The 21,096-nt window shown below is 43.0% G+C and overlaps 1 protein-coding gene across 4 annotated transcripts in view; it reads right to left on the bottom strand.

Annotated features, from left to right (window-relative positions):
* Window positions 1–21,096, bottom strand: part of atxn1a (ataxin 1a) — a 345,727-nt gene that overhangs the window by 214,762 nt on the left and 109,869 nt on the right. For 3 of the 4 annotated variants that reach the window (XM_078241326.1, XM_078241345.1, XM_078241335.1), the window contains exon 2: window positions 14,065–14,204. The exons of the other annotated variant lie outside the window; for it this stretch is intronic. The gene's annotated coding sequence lies outside the window, so the exon portion shown is untranslated. The remainder of the gene's footprint in view (window positions 1–14,064; window positions 14,205–21,096) is intronic. 4 annotated transcript variants of the gene reach the window in all.

The following is a 21,096-nucleotide window of genomic DNA, read 5'->3' as shown; positions in this document are numbered from 1 at the left end:
TGGCATGAGCCTTACTGTACACCTCAGTGGTTATCACAACAATTGGTGTCATCAGTCAACTCAAAGAAACTAGCCTGAATCTACTCAGTCAGCCATTGACATGGAACATAAAGTCATAGAGTCATCGAGGTTTACAGCATGGAAACAGGCCCTTCAGCCCAACTTGTCCATGCCGCCCTTTTTTTAAAACCTCTAAGCTAATCCCAATTGCCCGCATTTGGCCCATATCCCTCTATACCCATCTTACCCATGTAACTGTCTAAATGCTTTTTAAAAAACAAAATTGTACCCGCCTCTACTACTACTTCTGGCAGCTTGTTCCAGACACTCACCACCTTCTGAAAAAATTGCCCCTCTGGACCCTTTTGTATCTCTCCCCTCTCACCTTAAACCTATGCCCTCTAGTTTTAGATTTCCCTATCTTTGGGAAAATATATTGACTATCTAGCTGATCTATGCCCCTCATTACTTTATAGACCTCTATAAGATCACTCCTTAGCATTCTACGCTCCAGAGAAAAAAGTCCCAGTCTATCCAGCCTCTCCTTATAGCTCAAACCATCAAGTCCCGGTAGCATCCTAGTAAATAACAGATCTTGCATATTGAACTGTTGTCCATAAGAACATAAGAAATAGGAGGAGTAGGCCATCTAGCCCCTCGAGCTTGCCCGCCATTCAATAAGATCATGGCTGATCTGAAGTGGATCAGTTCCACTTACCCGCCTGATCCCTATAACCCCTAATTCCCTTACCGATCAGGAATCCATCTATCCGTGATTTAAACATATTCAACGACGTAGCCTCCACCACTTCAGTGGGCAGAGAATTCCAGAGATTCACCACCCTCTGAGAGAAGAAGTTCCTCCTCAACCCTGTCCTAAACTGACCCCCCTTTATTTTGAGGCTGTGCCCTCTAGTTCTAGTTTCCTTTCTAAGTGGAAAGAATCTCTCCACCTCTACCCTATCCAGCCCCTTCATTATCTGATAGGTCTCTATAAGATCCCCCCTCAGCCTTCTAAATTCCAACGAATACAAACCCAATCTGCTCAGTCTCTCCTCATAATCAACACCCCTCATCTCTGGTATCAACCTGGTGAACCTTCTCTGCACTCCCTCCAAGGCCAATATATCCTTCCGCAAATAAGGGGACCAATACTGCACACAGTATTCCAGCTGTGGCCTCACCAATGCCCTGTACAGATGCAGCAAGACATCTCTGCTTTTATATTCTATCCCCCTTGCGATATAGGCCAACATCCCATTTGCCTTCTTGATCACCTGTTGCATCTGCAGACTGGGTTTTTGCGTCTCATGCACAAGGACCCCCAGGTCCCTCTGCACAGCAGCATGTTGTAATTTCTTTCCATTTAGATAATAATCCAATTTGCTATTATTTCTTCCAAAGTGAATAACCTCGCATTTGTTAACGTTATACTCCACCTGCCAGATCCTCGCCCACTCACTCAGCCTGTCCAAATCTCTCTGCAGACCTTCTACGCCCTCCACACGATTCACTTTTCCACTTTGTGTCTTTCTTTGTGTCGTCTGCAAACTTTGTTACCCTACACTCAGTCCCCCTCCTCCAGATCGTCTATATAAAATGGTAAATAGTTGAGGCCCCAGTACCGATCCCTGCGGCATGCCACTAGTTACCATCCGCCAACCAGAAAAGCACCCATTTATTCCGACTCTCTGCTTCCTGTCGGATAGCCCATCCCCCAATCCATGCTAACACCCTACCCCCAACTCCGTGTGACCCAATCTTCTTCAGCAACCTTTTGTGAGGCACCTTATCAAACGCCTTTTGGAAATCCAAAACACCGCATCCACCGGTTCCCCTCCGTCAACCGCACTAGTCACATCTTCATAAAAATCCAACAAGTTCGTCAAGCACGACTTTCCCCTCATGAATCCATGCTGCGTCTGCTTAATCGAACCATTCTTATCCAGATGGCCTGCTATTTCTTCTTTAATGATGGATTCCAGCATTTTCCCAACTACAGACGTTAAGCTAACCGGCCTGTAGTTACCCGCCTTTTGTCTATTTCCTTTTTTAAACAGTGGTGTAACATTAGCTGTTTTCCAATCCGCCGGCACTACCCCAGAATCCAACGAATTTTGATAAATAACCACTAACGCATCCGCTATTACCTCTGACATTTCTTTCAGTACCCTGGGATGCATTCCATCCGGGCCCGGGGACTTATCCACCTTCAGTCCCGTTAGTCTACCAAGCACTGCCTCCCTGGTAACATTAATTGTATCGAGTACCTCTCCTCCTACCAACCCTCTATCGTTAATATTCGGTTAATATTCCAATTTATGAGTCACTACAGCTCACAGTAAACTGGCATTAATGCGGTAGATGTGCAGGTTGATGTGCCACACTCTCTGCACACTAACTAAATAACATCTTTACAGGTTTTCTTTTGTGGGAACAATTAAGTTTGATAGACATAAATGCATGCCATTGCTGAAACCCCGAATCCCTGGGAAACTGTCAAATAAGTTGTGGTTCTTCATCCCTTATGTGTCAAACTGTACATATTGTGGTGAGTATCTTAACCAAGCCTTTGCAATATTGTGCATCCATCAATAGACCATGAAAGGCTTACACTCATCACAGTCCCCACTGCAGCTTGAAAGCATTTTAAAATCAGTAATTCAAGCTTATTGTTACAGTCCCAGCTGATGTTATTACTGGACAAGTCAGATTCCAGGGTGGATTGAAAGACCTTAACTTTTATTTTTTGTTTAGAAATGTGGAGGGCAGCTACTGAACAGAATCACAGAAGTCAGCTGATGAACTTTTAACAAAAGAATAAAGCATTTATTAAACAAGAAAAGATTAACTATATTACAAGATTCCTTCACCCCAATTATACCTTTACAGATATATACAGATTCGTAAGGAATACACAAGTTACAAAATCTATTTTATATTCTAAGGGTGGCACAGTAGCACTGTGGTTAGCACTGCTGCCTTAGCGCTAGGGACCTGGGTTCAATTTCCGGCTCGGGTCACTAACTGTGCGGAGTCTGCACATTCTCCCAGTGTCTGCATGGGTTTCTTCCGGGTGCTCCGGTTTCCCCCCGCAGTCCGAAAGACATGCTGGTTAAGTGCATTGGCCATGCTAAATTTTCCCTTAGTGTACCTGAAGAGGTGCTGGAGTGTGGCAAATAGGACATTTTCACAGTAACTTCACTGCAGTGTTAATCTTGTGGCACTAATAAACAAACTTTATGGGTGGGATTTTCCAGTCACACTTGCCCCAAAATCGGAAAATCCTGCCCGAGGTCAATGGACCTTTGCATGGTCCGGCCCCCTTGCCCACTACGAAACCTGGAAAATTCCCCCCCAAGTGTTCCAAAGAACTTCACAGTAGCATTTATCAAACAATATTTGAAACTGAATCAAGTTAAGTAGTATTAAGATGTGACCGACTGCTTGGACAAATAAGTAGGTTTGAAGAACTTTCTTAAATGATGCAATATAGGTAGAGGGGGTTAGAGAGAATTCTAGAGGCACGGGCCGAGGCATCAAGGCACAGTTGCCAGTGGTGGAACTATGAAAATGGTGGTGTGCACATGGTCAGAATTGGAGGAGCAAAGAGACCTTGGAGGTCTGTAGGAGCTTATTAAGATAGGAGGGGTGAGGCTATGAAGAGAATCTGAAACCAAGGATGAGAATTTTAAAAATTGAGTCATTATCGAACTAAGAGGAAAGGCAGATCACAGGGGTGATGAGAGACTAGGACTTGGTGGCAGTAGATGTTTGAATGAATAAATATAAACACTGGAAATATTATTCATATATAAACTATGCTTGTTGCATTACCTTTATCTTAAGTCCAGTTCAAATTAACAAAAGTCAAAGACTACAAATGTTTAAACAGATCTCACAATTGCCATTCTTACAATGGTACAGTCTGATCATTCTGAATACAGATCATTCATCTCTTTGCATCTGTATGAAATCCAGAGGGATACAACAAGGGCTCAGTTAGGTTCAACAAGCTGGTTAAAAAAATCCCAGTCTAGACAGTCCCAGTTTGGAGATAACAGAATGCACATCACTCTACAAAACTCAGAAAAGTTGACATTGCTCCAGAAAAGGCAAGAACTCTCAAAAACATGCAACAGAAAAACACCACTGTAAAAAGCTCTTATCACCAACACCAACATTTGAAGGCAACAAAATAAGTTAAATTTTTCTCATATTAAATTTCCAGGATGCAACTCTCATCAGTTTTTATGCTGCAATCCTGAAGGTTAACCTAGCTGTATGTTTACCCATGTGTTGCAGCATTGTGGAGGGATGCAGTTTCTAGCATTGCAATTCAGGGACAATTATTGCTTGACCTTCACCACAATTCAGGTGGTTTTCCTGTGAAAACTGAAATGCAATGGCCTTGCATACCGCATGTAAAAATACAGTTACAATGGGAGTGCAGTGGAGGATGATACGGAAATGAAACTCACCAGGTCTGGCAGCATCTGTAGGGAATGAGAAACAGAGTTAATGTTTCAAATCCGTGTGACTTTTCTTCAGAGCTGAAGTGAGGGAGAAATGTATTGGATTATATATTGTATAAGAGGGGGTGGAACAGCCGGTGGACAAAGGAACATTGGTAAGGAAAAATGCAGACACGTCAGAAGTACCATCTTCAAAAGTGGCATCATCAGAACAGATGTGTCGGAGGTGGAGAAACTGGGAGAATGGGATGGAGTGCTCACAGGAAATGGGGGTCTGAGGAGCTGTGGTTGAGGGAACTGAGAGAACTGCAGCTGGACCCAGTACTCTCTCGACCAGTTATATTTGAAGAAAAAGACCTTAAGTATACAAAAGTGTAGATCTTGCAGCGATGAATTCAGGCACTTATAAATGAACTCGGCGGTGCAACATTTTTTTCTGGGGCTGGGGAGGGGGAAGAGGAAGCAGTCTAAGAGTTTGCTCTCAGGAACATTTCATTTGTGATACTTTTTGGCACAGTTTCCAGCATTTTTAAGTCTACTATGATTTTTTCTCTGGGTTTTCTGTTCTTGTGCTCTGCTTTCTATTTTCCACTTCTGATATTTGTCGTATTGTTAAAATTCAATCCAATTGCATATTTTCTGCCACCTTGTGATTGCATAAACCTATTATTTCAACTGTGATCTATGCCTTGGGGGTTGCTACTTCAAAATAAACATTCTCCTTCAGAAAGTTCTGCATGATAAATAATTGCAGGAGTTACTGTAAATCAGTTACATCCATAGATGTAACCAACTTACAGTAATGCATTACAGCATAAACCAGAATCTCAAGGGGAGGAGAAATCAAAACTGAGAAAGATGATAAAGCTGAGACTGTACAAGCAAGGGATCTGAAAAATAACAGGATCTCCTCATCAAGTAATTAATACCCAATTGTTACAATTATGCAGTCTGAGAATTCTGAATAAGCCACTCTAAGAGACTCAGAGGGAGAAAATTTTTTAAAATAGATACATAGCAATCTTGTGAACAGCTAAATCCCATAAATAGTGGTATTTACACATATTATTCATAACACTAACATCAGCAGCCAGACTCGACGTCAGTATAGCAGCCCTAAGTGAGATCCACTTGTTGGAGCAAGGCAGCCTTACAGAACACAACACCAATAGTGGACAACCTGAGGTTCGAATGCCAAGTGCGGCCCATTTGACTTCTGAGTGCGGCCCACGAGACATTTTGTTAACTGTTGCCCAGGTACAGAGTTGCCACATTCCACCGATTTCCATCCGCGTAATTTTCTTCCTACTAGTATGACTGAAGTGATGCGCAAAAGAGTTGGGGCTGGCTTGACGGGCTGAATAGCCTCTTTGGCACTGTAGGGATTCTATGATTACATACAAGTGTAACACTTGAGAAAGCATTCTTAGGACATAGTGATAGACCATAGAGATAGAGTGCTGAATTTTATTATATGTTTTTTCCCCACAGGGTGTTGATTCAGAAGGCTTGTTGTTTTTGATAAAGGGCATGAAGCCCTCAATTGCTTTTCCAAATTATTTTCCCTTCAAATACATTTTTTGCAGTCTGGCCAGTCACAATCTAAGAAACCACTGGGAGTATGAAAATGTTTTCATGGCACATCCGAATTATGTAGGTTTCTATTATGATTTGGACCCTTTGCCAACATGTTTTACCTTTGCTCAACAAAATAGGTAGCTTGCAGGGACAGGCCCATACTTGCTATGAACTAACATTTAATCTTATGTGTGCAGTGAAAGGATATATTTCAAATGAATGCTGAATGTTAGGAGCACTGTTCAGGTGTTCCAGTCCATTGAGGTCTACATGCTGCTTCATTTATTCAGTACCTACTATATGCATTCCATGATATTGGGAACTTTGCCTCAACTTAAATAAAATTCAGAGATGTATTCAGACTGATGCCTAACTAATTATACATAATTGGTATACTCAAAATACTGGAATGTGTATATAGACACTGAGTCGATGTGACAGCACGTAGATCTCAATGCCTGATAACACTAATGTCTGATGTATAGCAGCTTTCAAGTTCTATGAACCATTTTATCAATCCCAAAGGGTCCTCCTTCAGAAACTGTTTAACTATGTCTTATAGTTCCTCGACATGGGCACATAAAGCTGCATGGAGTTCTCTTCTGCCACAGTAATCTGAACATATGGTTCAAACAAGTGAACAAGAATTCAGTAGCATTGGCAGGGTTTCATGCCTTTTGTCCAAGGGGTGTTAATTTTGAGCCAACAATTGCCTTCATATAGGTTAGCCCCAATAGATCAACTAAGAACATAGAACATAGAACAGTACAGCACAGAACAGGCCCTTCGGCCCACGATGTTGTGCTGAGCTTTATCTGAAACCAAGATCAAGCTATCCCACTCCCTATCATCCTGGTGTGCTCCATGTGCCTTTCCAATAACCGCTTAAATGTTCCTAAAGTGTCTGACTCCACTATCACTGCAGGCAGTCCATTCCACACCCCAACCACTCTCTGCGTAAAGAACCTACCTCTGATATCCTTCCTATATCTCCCACCACGAACCCTATAGTTATGCCCCCATCCACCCGAGGAAATAGCCTTTGAACGTTCACTCTATCTATCCCCTTCATCATTTTATAAACCTCTATTAAGTCTCCCCTCAGCCTCCTCCGCTCCAGAGAGAACAGCCCTAGCTCCCTCAACCTTTCCTCATAAGACCTACCCTCCAAACCAGGCAGCATCCTGGTAAATCTCCTTTGCACTCTTTCCAGCGCTTCCACATCCTTCTTATAGTGAGGTGACCAGAACTGCACACAATATTCCAAATGTGGTCTCACCAAGGTCCTGTACTATTAAAAGGTAACTGCCCTGTCTCTTCCTCAGTAAGAAACTTGCAAACATTACCAAAGGAACAAAGGAAATAACATGGTCACCAATATCTTCAGTTCAAATATTCTAGTTGTAAGATGCTTGGGTATGATTTTTCAATGGTTCAGTAGTTTAATAACCAAAATGAACCTTGCAGGATATTAATCTAGTTCTAAGTCATTATTTTGTTGCTTTTCTTGGTGTTTATGTAGCTGTACCATATAACCATTTAAAAATAAATGTCATTGCAGTGCTTGTGATGTGAGCAATTGGTATTTGGGGTCATTGAAAATGAGCAGGCATTGAAGGCTTGTTGGATTTGTGTTCTGTCTTTTTGCCCTGGGTAGGCAAAATATCTTAAAAATGTAAACAACAGGTTAAGGAAAACATTTCATGCTGCAACTATGCAATAGTTACAGGAATGATATTTTCCACTAACAGGATGCTGCCATCAATCCAAAAAGGTGTTCTGTCTGCTGCACAGTTGAGCAATGTCTTGTTTGAATTTCATTGCCAGTGAGAGGCCAGGTACATAGGCGAGACGGCCCAATGATTGTCTGATCAAATCAAACAGTATGTTTCTTTGGTCATCTGTTATACGCAAACGCCAAACCCAAAACAAAAAGTCTACTCTTAGTTGTGAATCCGCAATTGAGCAGCACTTGTTGAACAATCCTGCGTGTGCTAATAACCATTAACAACCAACATAAAATAAACTGTTGAGCCGTAACGTGGCTCATTTATGCTGACTGGAAGTGGCATCCATTCATATACAGACCCAATTTTTGCAAACAATAGGAATTGTTTTTTCTTTATTCTTCGGTGGGATGTAGGTGTTGCTGGTGAGGCCACTGAGAACTGAGTGTCTACTGGACCATTTCAGAGGACAGTTAAGAAACAACCACATTATTATTGGTCTGTAGTCACATGTAGACCAGATGAGGTAAGAACGGCAGATTTCCTCCCTTAAAGAACATTAGTGAACCAGGTGGGTTTTTACAACAATCGATGGTAGTTTCATGATCATCATTACTGCAACTAGTAGCGGGACTTTATGGCTTCGATCATCCCGAAATCATAAAATCCCGCCTAAGTTAGTGGACCTTTCCATGGTCTGCCCTTCGCTCACTCTAATTCCTGTGGCAGGCAGGACAGTAAAATTCCAGCCTAGCTATCAATTTTTTAAAATTGAATTTAAATACCACCAATTGCTCTGCCCTGAGTGCCTGGGCCTTTGGATTACCAGTCCAGTGGCATTACCACTATGACATTGTCTCCCCTGAAGCCATGCATCCCTTTGAATTACCCAGAACTTTTTATACTTTCCCATTGCTTTCTCCATGGCAATGCTTTGGCCAATCAAAGTCGACTTGCCAATCAATCAGCACCTTTTTCTCCCGTGGTTTAAATTATTTGCGATTGTTTGAAATTTGGCATTCTTGCATTTGTCCTGATAAGTGCAAAACGGAAAGTTTTGTCAGCATGTCTCTCTTTTCAGCAAGATTAAAGTTTCGTTTCAGTTTGTCGTGGAACATACATTTTCCATGGCTCTGCGGCGTACTACAACTGTAATCGTTTGAGGCTCAAAGATGCTTCAGAAGAGGAAGTTGCCTGGGATACAGTTGTGCACGCTTACCAATAGTGATGCAGACTTGCAGCTGTGTAATTCATTTGACACTGGCTCACAGTACAATAAAGCAGTTGCCTCACTTGTTATTTCCACCACAGAAATGAATTTCAAGAGAGATCACTAACAAGCATGTGATGTGCTGGATTACATAAGATTTGCAAGCTATATATGAGCTGTTTTCTGGAATCGTAATAAAGCTGATGGAATCCTCCACCCACAGAAATGAAGACTGATGCAGAAGAACATGTTAGAAAAGGAACATAACTGCTGAATTTGTTGAAATAGCTGAATTGCCTTTCTTTTGTTCAATGCACTGAATGTGTTCCCTGCTGAGGATTTATTAATTTGTAAACACTGGCACTTCTTTACTCACTCCCCCAGATGAACGTTCTTCACATCTGAGTCCCCGCTGATTATTCAGCCATTTTGAGTGCATGTCTAAGATCAGAATCCTCTTATTGATGCTGAGCACTCAGGAGCCTGGCTGATATTCTCCTCTGTAGCCTCTGGAGATGCAATCTAAAGTGGCATCCTTATTGTCACTCCAGCTAGGACCAATTAACATGGTGCACTTTAGACTTGTGACAATAATAAATAAACTTTAGAACTTTTGGTCCTGGTACTTTCTGAACTGAATGGATTCAGTCCCATCTCAGGAAGAGAATCTATTCAAAATCACTAAATTGGAAAAAGATGGATGGCAGTTACAACAACAACAACTTATATTTAGACACAGGGATCAGTATTTCTTTGGATCAGTTGAAGTTTTTTTTAGACACAAAGGGAGATGTCCACATGTATGCAGTCTCTCACCATATTCCTTGGTTCTTTCTTCCTAAAACGGCATCCATTGTATCCTGGACTTTCTTAAACTCTACTTTAATGGCCTTCTCTGTAACTAATTACTCAACTCTATTAATCTTTGAGTGAAAAGTAAATCTTATTTCACTTCTCTCACTTCCCAATTTCCAAATAACTTGTGTCGCCCAATATTTCAAATATTGCCAAAATGCTGCATGAGGAAAGGATGTTGATTGGTTGCTCAGTCAGCCTTGATTGGCCATGGTTGCCATGGCGAATGCATCAGGGCGCAATTGTTCCTCATGTTTTTGTTCAATTTGAAAAGGCGTCATGCCTGGACATGTTCCTTTTGTCTGCCGAGGACAATTCCCTGAATATGAATAGATGTAGCTCATAGCCTAAGTGAGCCACATTATGAACTGATAACCTAAAATTAGTTATCTGTGCAATTTTTGGTACCCTCGCATAGTGAACCAATCAGCATCCTTTTCTTACACAGTACAAGCTGCTGCCTCCTTTGAAATTTGGTATTCTTGCATCTGTCCTGATGAGTGCAAGATGAAAAGCTTCAATAGCATGTCTCTCTTTACAGCAATACTCAAGTTCTGTAATTCTAAGCAACATTTAAAATATTCATAGGAAACATAGGAATTAGGAGCAGAAGTAGGCAATTCAGCCCTTTGAGCCTGCTCCACCATTCAATCAGATCATGGTTGATCTCTTCCTGGTCTCAAATCCACTTCTCCACCTGTTCCCCATAGCCATTGAACCCATTTTTTTATTATTAGAAATGTAACTCCTTCTTGAAGCCATTTAATGATTCAGACTCCACCGCGCTCTGGGGCAGCGAGTTCCACAAATTCATCACCCTCTGCGAGAAGTAGTTCCTCCTCATCTCAGTTTTAAATCTACCATCTCTCAACCTATACCTGTGATCTCTTGTTTTAGGTTGCCCATTCATAATGGTGAATAACTTACTTGAATCAATTTTGAATCAAGTTTTTAAATCATGATTAAAATAAATGTATGTACTGCGAAGTCTCCTCCTTTATAAAGAACGTATGTTGAACTATAACCTTTCTTTGTAGTTTAAAATCTTGTTTGTTTCTGTACCTTGAGGGCAAATTTGCATTCAGCAAAGTCTCATAAATAGCATTGAAATAGTAACCTGATAATCTGTTTCTGTGATGTTAGTTGAGGGATTAAATATTTTCCAGGAAACAGAGAATTCCCCTGCTCTCCAAGTAATAGTAATACAACTGCAGACAGCATCTTGATTTAACATTTCATCACCACTAACAGTGCTGCATTCCTTCAGTACTGCATTGAAGTGTCAGCCTACATTACGCAAGATCTCCAGAGTGGAGACAGAATGTTGTTGAGGTATTTGGTGTCTCATCTGCCTCTTTTCTGGAAGGCCCACTGAACCACAAGCCAATCAGGCAGTGGTGAGTCCAATGGCAAGCCTTCCCCTGGAATCATGTCCCCAGGGGTGGATGTCTTGCCAACCCAGAGCTGCCAGCCAGTCAAAGACCGAGTGTTTAGCAGCGCCACAGGGAGGCCATGGTTGCTGCCAGAAGGACAGGTACAGGCAGAGGTGGATTTGCAACACACCATGCCTAGGCACAGGGCCCCGACCAATGGGGGGAGGGGGGGGGGCCCTCACCAGACCCATGTCATTTCTGGCCTACCCCTGAACCTCACACCCTTCCCCATCTCAACATGGCCAGAGAATTGACAGTTAGCTCTGGCATCCAATCGGAGGCTGATTCCTCTGCATATCAGTAGCAGAGCAAACTCAGACTCTGATTGGATGAATCTTGAAGAGCGGGAAAAGTAATGGTTGTTGGCAGCAACAACGCACGGGCAAGATTACAAAGTGAGAGAGATGCAGTGGTCGGCCACGGTGGGGGAAGCTGCTGAAGTTTGCACTGGCAGAGCGGATCCCCCTCACACCCCCACGTCAGCAAAGCAATGCCCCAAAAACAAACCATGAGGAGCCGAGCAGGTTAGTGCCGGGTGCCAGCAGCAAAGTGGATCCAGGCCAGAAACAAGTGCACGACAATGCCACGAGGCAAGGGAGAGGTGCGGCAGCCATGACGAAGACACAGCGTGGGTGAGGCAGCTTGCCTTGAAGACTCTAGACAAGCGAGGTGAGAATGAGAAAGTATGGGGGGAGTGGGGGAGGAAAGAGTGTGAGTGTGTAAGAGGATGGAGAATGTGTGAAGGGGTTGGACTGCAGACTTACAGGAAGGGAGTGGGGGTTGCATCATTGGGGGAAGGAGAGTTTGTGATGGGGTTGCGGGGTCCATGAGGAGGAAGAGTTTGTGGTGAGGTTGGGAGTCCATGGGGAGGGAGAGTTTGTGAAGGGAATGGGCAGGAAAGTAGAGCGAGTGTTGTTTGAAATCCATGATCAGAATCACAGCTTCATAGTTAAAAGATTAATCCAATTTTTGCAGAGCTTGAACCTGATAAAAACGTGGGACTGACTGTGCAAACATCCGCTCTTTCAGGCACTTTATTTGCTGCTTAAAATCAAGATCAGTTTCTTTAGCAGTATGAAGCGATACTATCAATCAGGCCATCAAAAACACAGAAAATTGAAGGTGAGGCAAGAGGGCGAAGCTGGGCATTTTACTTTAAAAAGGTTAAAATACTGAACATTGCACATTCACCCTCATTTTGTGGCTTCAGTCTTTCCATGTGGGGAGAAGGTGGATGGGGAAGGGTGTGAGATTGGGGAGTGGCCCAGAAATGAAAGTGAGCACAGGCTCCCATTAACTGTAAATACGCCCCCGGGTACAGGAGTCCCAGGACTGCTGAGTGACTCAGGCCACAGGTAAGTAATGGGGGGGTCAGCAAGGGGGATTTGCGGGTTGGGGATCATGGGGAGAGGGGTGCAGGGAGGTCAGTAGTAAGTGCAGGGGTTTGGCTCTCAAAAGCCCTTCCGCCCATCTCCTTGATGTCTAGTCCCTAAATGAAGGACCTTTGATCGAGCCCGCACCCCAGCAGCGGACAACCCGGGTGGTTTTAACCACTGTGTATGCCGCATGTCAACAGGCCCACCCATCACAGGGTTAATACCAAAAGGGAAGGTCAAACATGGCCCTTCCCATCCAGAACTTAATACTGATAGAGGTGGAATGATGGCGGGATTCTGATACGCCACAATGGCACCTAATTAAATGCCCTTCCCTACCTCCAGATTTGCCACCAGAGAAAGCAGAAGGTTCTATCCTGGGACTTGAACCCAAAATCCACTGAATCAGAGGTAAGAATGATACCACTGAGTCATCACAAAATGTAAATTTCAATCCAGATTCACAGAGCAGAGAAAAGTCATTTCCCCAAAGGGAAAGGGCGAAAAAAATGAGAATGACTAAGCATTATGCTTATGAAAATAGATTTGTTTCACGTAGTGATGATATTTCTGCATGGACTATTGTTAATAAAGAATTCAGTTTATATGCAAGGAAATATCACTATGCTCTTGCAGGCATAAAGAGTTGCACAACCTTCATCTCTTTTCTGATCACCACGTTTTGCTTCATTTAACCTACATTCTCCCTTTTTTACTCCTTTCCATACAGATTTTCTTCTATTTATTCCGATTGAACTGCATCTGCAATTCATTGACCCAATTTTTAAACAACCTTCAAAGATAAAACAGGAAAAGGTCCCAAAGCATTTCAAAGGAAGGGAATACAACAATAACCTAGCTAAAATATTTTTGAATTTGGTGACAATGGGTGTGATTTTCTGCCCCCTCTGTGGCATGTTTTGCAGTGGCAGCCCACCATTGGCCAGTGGTGGAATCTTCTGGTCCTGCTGCTGTCAATGGGTTTTCCCATTGTTCATACCCTCTGGGTTACTGCCAGTGGGACTGGAAGATCCTGCCAGTGGGAACAGCCAGAAAATTTTGGCCATTGCTCCCAAGTCCCCATTTTCAGCCTGCAAGCTTGAAGATGATTGCTCTACTCTCCAAACCAATACAATGCAAATGTAGCAGATCATGCATTACATTGGTACATTAAATCTATCTAGGTAGAAAAAGAACAATGGTCATGCTTTTTTGTTTATGACTCTTCAATTAAAGAATGTAACCATAATGATTTGCTGAAAGGTCAAATGGGAAAGGTTCCACAGAAAAGCAATCAATTTGAACTAATTACATTGCTTGTTGCTGATTTTGAGCCCTGGAGAATATGTAGCTATAACAAGAGAAATATCTAAAGAGCAAAATAGTTGATGCAAAAATCATTAAACTCACCCATAAAATTAATCATTTCATGTTAGAAATTCCTGAAAGAAATTTCTTGTCCCTCTTTCTGTGGCATTGGTTCAAGTTCTTCTTCTGTCGCAGTTACAAATTTCACTTTAGTCTTGGATGTTGAGGCCTTTGGACACGTTCTGTGTTTAAGATAGAGAAATAACGCGTTATGAAAGTTGTTGTGGAACTACAATGCCCTTAGTGCATTGTAGTACACTCTTGTCACATGACAACGCAGAAGTAATTGATTCTTTGTGATCAACTTTTGTGGGCAGACTTGGAGAGAGAAAAAGAGGGCTGCATCATGGGAATTTCTATTTTCACTCTGCTTGTGTGGATCTACACTAGCCAAGAGTTCATCAGTGATAATCTGCGTCACAGTACAATAAATATTTTTGTAACTTAAAGGGGATGATCATACCAAATAAATTCTAAGTGCCAAACGAGTGTGAAAACAGGAAAGAATCATACCCATTTTTTCAGCGAGCTTTCAGACACAATCTTATGGCACTTTAGTGCAAAAGAAAAAGACAAAGTGTGATTCACACCACTAGGAGGGAGTGGATGGTGTGTATTCTCACCTGAAAGCCGGCTGCTCACACTAGAGGGCACTATCATGCACGCGCAGATCTCTCAGGCATCCACAGTGTTTTACCTTTATCTAGAGAGATCTGTCAGTCCCCTGGATATTACCCCCACACCACCCCCGCCCCTCCATTCCAATCACTGGTCTCCCCAGTCGATTGTCCCCCCCCCCATCCCACTGGATATCTCTCTAATACCGCCCCCCCCCCCAACCCCGGCTGATCGCTGCCCCAGTACCGGCCCATCGCTGCCCTGCCCCCCTCCACCCCCGACCGAGCGCCCCCTCTCCCCATGCCCTCACCCCCGGCCAATCACCCCTCCCACCCTCCCCTGGTCCGGTCGATTGTCGCCCTGGCCATTCCCCAATTGCAGAGTGCACAGCTACCCCCGCCTCCCCTTGGCCTCGCCTCATCATGGGCCCATTCTATCATGGCCCCACCCCTTGGCACTGCCTAGTGCCTGGTGGGCAGTGCCAGGTTGTCAGGTGCACAGTGCCTGAGTGCCAGGCTGGCACTGCCAGGGTCCCAGGCTGGCACTGCCCAAGGGGCACTGACCCCCTGGGGGGGCCTCAACAGCCTCCAGTCCCACCAGTGAGGCCACCATGTCAGGTTCCCATTGATGTGGATCATACATGATCTCCGCCAGTGAGGACCTCCGCCAGTGAGGCTGTTGAGACAAGTTAGCCCAGACAATTCCATTCTGATTTAAATATTTAAATAAAGTTAAAACTTAAATCACCCTCGCGCTCTTCCTGGCCATGAGGCTGATCACACTGGCAATCCAGGGCCGGTAAGATTACAAGAGGCAAGAAGCCGAGCGCAAAACCTGTTTTTTGCCTCACTTGCAATCTTACAGGCTCGCCATGCCGACCAACCGGCATAACGAGCCGGTAAGATCACCCAGAAAGTGTTCAAAGAAATGGAAAAAATATTTTCTCCTGTTGTGCTTGCAGCTAATACCAGGGGGCTAACTTGTCATGTCAGGAGAATCCAGGACATTGCTGAAGAGCTGGCAACCATGGCTGAGGGGAGATGTGGGAGAGGGGTTGGAAGATGGGAAGCCTGAGGTATTATGCAAGAGCTAAAGGTCAACTGTGGGAGGTAAGGGGGAAATAGCTGATAGTCATCTAAACAACTACGAGAAAGGAAGAACAAAGATTTTTGTATGGTATGCAGTTTTCCAAATATGGTAGGTAATTAACATTACAAATATTCTGTTTAAGGGCTGTATCTTTCATCATGAATAAGACACAGGATTCCATCTCAATTTGAAAATATTACGTTACTAAACTTGTTGATTACACTGGTGAGCAAACTGCTGTTTTGTTTATACTGTTGTCAGATTCTGGTAAACATTGGAAAAAAGGCTGATGGTCCCAAACTACATGTGACCAGTGCCGCTGGAGATCAACTATAATCATTAGCAATTTACAAAAACAAAACAATCCAAGATTAATCCTTGTGTTACAGAATTGTGGAGGCTCCATGCCTTAGCCAAAATGGCACCAGTACCTTAGATCTGTAAGTCCCAACAGAATCTACTTTCACTGGGGTGGGTAGGTGGAGGGGGTCGGGGGGGTGGGGGGGCAGGATGTGATTCACACACGTGACAGGCAAACCCAGCAGGGCCTCCTGAACTCAGTGCAATGTTCAAATATACTCCATTTTTGCTGGGTGAGGTCGGTTTCCCACACAGTGTGAGACTTACGATTTTTAAGAGTAGACGTGAATATGCGTAAAAAGTGGATAAGGTCTGTGGAACTGTCAAGTTGTAAGCTATTTACATCCCCCGTTCTTTCAATTTTTGGGTGGAAATGTCTGCTGTCTCGGAGTTGAAAAATATTAGTGCTTGCAATTCAAATACTGTTTGTTGACATAAGCCAAGGGCTATCATTATAACATTATTACTGCTTGACTGTTTCACAACCTATCATCATCACAGTGTGGGGGTCTGTAAGTGCAGTTTGACTGACAGTTCCAAAAGAGATTATTAAGGGATTAGTTGTCGTTGATGTGGGGCTATGAATACAAATGTTTATTTTTATAAGGGATTAAGACTGGTTGTGCCAAATTAGCATAGGGGCTTTAAGGGACCATGGGAGTATGTAGAGGAGCATGGGTTGGCATGGAGGATATGAAGAGCTATGGGAGGTGGCTGGGAGAATGAGATGGCATGGATGGAGCATGGGGATTTGTGGGATGGGGGTGTTGAGGATTAGAGGGCTGTTTTTCTTTTTACTGTCTTTGTTACAATTGGGAGGATGTCCCAGAGCACCAAGGTGGACCTTTTAAACACCTCTCCTCAGCACTCTGCACTCTTTCTGTGAATGGCAGACTCAAATCTCACACACACTCACCCAGAGCAAAAATCCAATCATTCATTTCCTGACTCTGAGCACCCATCACCATCCACTGCAAAAAAAACCACAGTTGACCCCTCTGTCCTTGCAAACTAGTTTCTTATCTTCAATCTCCCATTTCTCTCCCAAAGTCTTTGAAAGTGTTGTCACTGTTCAAATATTTGCCCCTCTTCCACACACTCCATGGGCAGGACTTTCTACCCCTCCACTGCACATTTTGCAGTGGCAGAGGTGGCCTGCCATTGGCCAGTGGCGAGATCTTCCAGTCCCGCCACTGTCAACAGGTTTTCCTGTTGCTTGCACTCCCTCCACCACCTGGAAACCCATGGCGGGTGGTCACCATCAGTGGGACATTTTACTTCATTAAATGCAAGTAGTTGTTGTGCCGCCAGAAATTAAAGTATTTTTCCAGAGGTTGTGAAAATGGAAATGGGAACAAAGGGAAGGGAAACAAGTTGTAGCAGTCCTGCACATCATCTTGTGCTTGCTTGCAGAACCGTACATATGAAGTCAGGGAATTATTTGCCTGTCCACCCCTTTAGACAGGAACTTCTGTAACATGTAAAATATTTTCCACAGTGTAGACGCGATGATTACAGTTTTGAGATTCCATATCGCCACCTCTCAGTCTTGATCAGACTGCCCTGCTTTATTATCACTTTTGCACGATTTGTCACACAATGCATGCTACTGCACTTTGGATGCGAGCGTTTGTAATGCCATCTAAATCAACCACTGCAACCTTATTACCTTTCACATGAGAGGAATTATTTCAACATCCGAATGAAACCTACTTGTAGAAGGAGCTATCCGAGGACAAGGTGGTTGCCCAGTATATACTAGTAGATCAATGTACAGATAGGAGTTCCCAACCTACCCAGTTAGAAGGTTAGCCCTGTGACTGATGTGATAAGCCCCTAGGGTTTGTTTAAAATCTTTAAAACTATTGAGGTCCTGTGTCAGTGTTTATGGACAGTTGGTTGCCAGCATGTCCATTCATACCCAGTGATCAAGAGAAAGAAGTCACTTCATGCTGAATTTATAATTATAATGCCGCTGTTAGAGTTGGCCCCCAACCACAGCCTTGCATTACCAAGGGGAAGGTGCTGTTCCTCCAGTAATAGCAAATTTGCAGCTCTTTCTTTAAGCGAGTCCTACAACTGCAGGGCACCTTTGGTTTCTGGCCACAGTCAACCTCTTGAGTTTGGTTTGTGAATCGTTGGCCTGAATGGACTTTCCCACACGAGGCAGCTAGAAAATGAGTCACTAGCCTGACTTTCAAAAAGTGTACGAACAGCTATTTTTGTTGTTGACAGGGCCCAATGCACAATGGCCATGAACATGCTGGGAAAATAACAGGCTGTTAAATGTGCACACCCTTAGTCATGTAAAAAAAGGTGAGAAAGCTGTCATGAGTTGCAAATTTCCTCAAATTGTTGAACGATTTGTGACAATCCACTATTATCCACCTTTAAGTTTCAGATATTGCTGCATTTGCACAGTTAAAACTAATTAAACTTGCCAGAGAAAGGCCTGCTTTTGTAAGGACCATCTTAATTGTGAGTTTATGCTCTTGCAACACCACTCAAACATGGAGGCTCAGAAAGGGAACCACTGAAACTGTGGAGTGATCATTCCTACTTTTTTTAAATGTTGATTTACAATTTCAGACCTCTTTTCTAATTTTTCTTTCCTCTCTCCTTTTTTCACTATTTCCTTCTCCATCCATCCTCTGACTAAGGAGGATAGGTTAAGGAGATAGACAATCCTGTTGCTCACCAAAGGTCCCAGATTCCCCATTCCTCTTTCGGTACCCATATCAACCTCACATTTCAGCAATTTGTGATTGAAAAACAATTGAGCTGACAGTTGAGAAAGAGAAATCCAACTAATGGGGCAATTTATTTAGTGAATTTTAGTCCATTATAAACTAGGCTGATTCCAGAGCACCAGGCACTGAAACGCATACATACCACTTCAAGCAAAAACTTTATGAAATATAAATGTAGTCACAGTCTCTTTACAATACCAGTATACTCTTCTAACCTGACAGCAATCTGCTGAATTCAGATATGTTCATGACAGCAAGCCAACAGCTCTGTCAGGTGAAAGTACACATATGCCAAAGCACCCAAGGCTGCATTTTCTTTTTAATTCTTGCGGTGTGGCCATCGCTTGACGAGGCCAGCATTTATTGCCTGAGTGGTGTACTGGGCCACTTCAGAGGGCAGCTGCTGTGTGTGACTAAGGCCAGACTGGGTAAGGATGATTGACCCCATTCCCAGAACTGCATTAATAAACCAGTTGGGCTTTTACGACAAACCGACAGCTTTCACAGTCACTTTTACTGATATCAACATTTTTATTTCCAGACATTTAACGAAAAACTGGCAAGGTAAGATTTGAACACGCACTCTCTAGATTATTAATTCAAGTCACTGGATCACTAATTTAGTTATGTAGCCACCTCACAAAGAAATTCACCTCAACTGCACGCCCAGTGTAAAATACAATGATTGCAACGAGCAGTCTGAAACCAAGAAAAGAGTTTTAATGAGACATACAAGGAGTGACTCTTCAATGACGGCAGCACTAATTTCCTGGAACAGACTGCTACAAGGGTGGTGACAGCAAGCACAATCAATGATTTCAGAAGAAAGTTGGGTAGGAACTTGAGGGAAATAGACTTGCATGACGAGGGGGAAATAGAGTGGGAAAATGGGACTGACTGGATTTTCCTAATGTGGAGATGCCGGCGTTGGACTGGGGTGAACACAGTAAGAGTTTTAACAACACCAGGTTAAAGTCCAACAGGTTTATTTGGTAGCAAATACCATTAGCTTTCGGAGCAAACTAGTTACAGGTTTAAAGAGAGAAAATTGAGCATTACTTTACTAACAAGCTCTGGTTTGTTTCATAACTTGAGATTCAACTAACCTGCGACCCCTACACACTTGGGCCCCTCAGGGAGAAGGATTCACCCCAAGCTAGAGAGAAAAAAAAAAAGTTGTGATGACTTTTGGAAGAAAAATAATTGGATCCAATTCGGAGAGATATCCAAACAGAGAACTTTTCAGTAGCTGAACTGGAGAGATTCCATTGAGGAGATTCTGCAATCCGCTTCTCAAACAGGCTGTTTGAGAGCAGATTTTCACTCCATCTGACGAAGGAGCAGCGCTCCGAAAGCAAATGGTATTTGCTACCAAATAAACCTGTTGGACTTTAACCTGGTGTTGTTAAAACTCTTACTGGATTTTCCTACACAGAGGACGCAATGGGCCAAATAGGCCCTGCGTCTGTGCCAGAATGGTTCTGCGACTAATTATAATAAGTGGAAAAATTACAGCTGCGTACCAATGATTTCCCAAGATATCCTTCCTGTAGACACTGTGACCCATTGGGAGAAGCGGATTGCAGAATCTCCTCAATGGAATCTCTCCAGTTCAGCTACTGAAAAGTTCTCTGTTTGGATATCTCTCCGAATTGGATCCAATTATTTTTCTTCCAAAAGTCATCACAACTTTTTTTTTTTCTCTCTAGCTTGGGGTGAATCCTTCTCCCTGAGGGGCCCAAGTGTGTAGGGGTCGCAGGTTAGTTGAATCTCAAGTTATGAAACAAACCAGAGCTTGTTAGTAAAGTAATGCTCAATTTTCTCTCTTTAAACCTGTAACTAGTTTGTTCCATTACATAAAATCTGACAATCATGCCATGCTATGTCTTGTTACATCGCTCAAATCAGTTTCTACTATGTAGTGGAAGGTCTTTGCATTATACATGTGTTGCAAATGCCCAATAGGATCAGCAAGGATAGTCTAATCTGCCCCTGGGGCCCATCGGAGCAAAGAATCATATCTGCTTTAATTGCATTGCATAATAGGTATCAAATTAGTGGATACTTTAATTCTCTTTTAAATAGATAAACAAGGGAAACATGTTTAACATTTTTAACATTAACATCTTCTTTCTAATGTTTTTTCCTTCAAGTTACTTTTTTCACTGTTAATTCTTTTTACTGAACACGGACTTGGAACTATTTGCATTTATAAAGCAGCTTTAACATAGTAAAATGTCCAAAAGCACATCACAGG

This window comes from Mustelus asterias, chromosome 2 (genome assembly GCF_964213995.1).
Source record: "Mustelus asterias chromosome 2, sMusAst1.hap1.1, whole genome shotgun sequence".
NCBI lineage: Eukaryota > Metazoa > Chordata > Chondrichthyes > Carcharhiniformes > Triakidae > Mustelus > Mustelus asterias.
The sequence above is the reverse complement of the archived record's forward strand: the minus strand, read 5'-3'. Positions and strand labels throughout refer to the sequence as shown.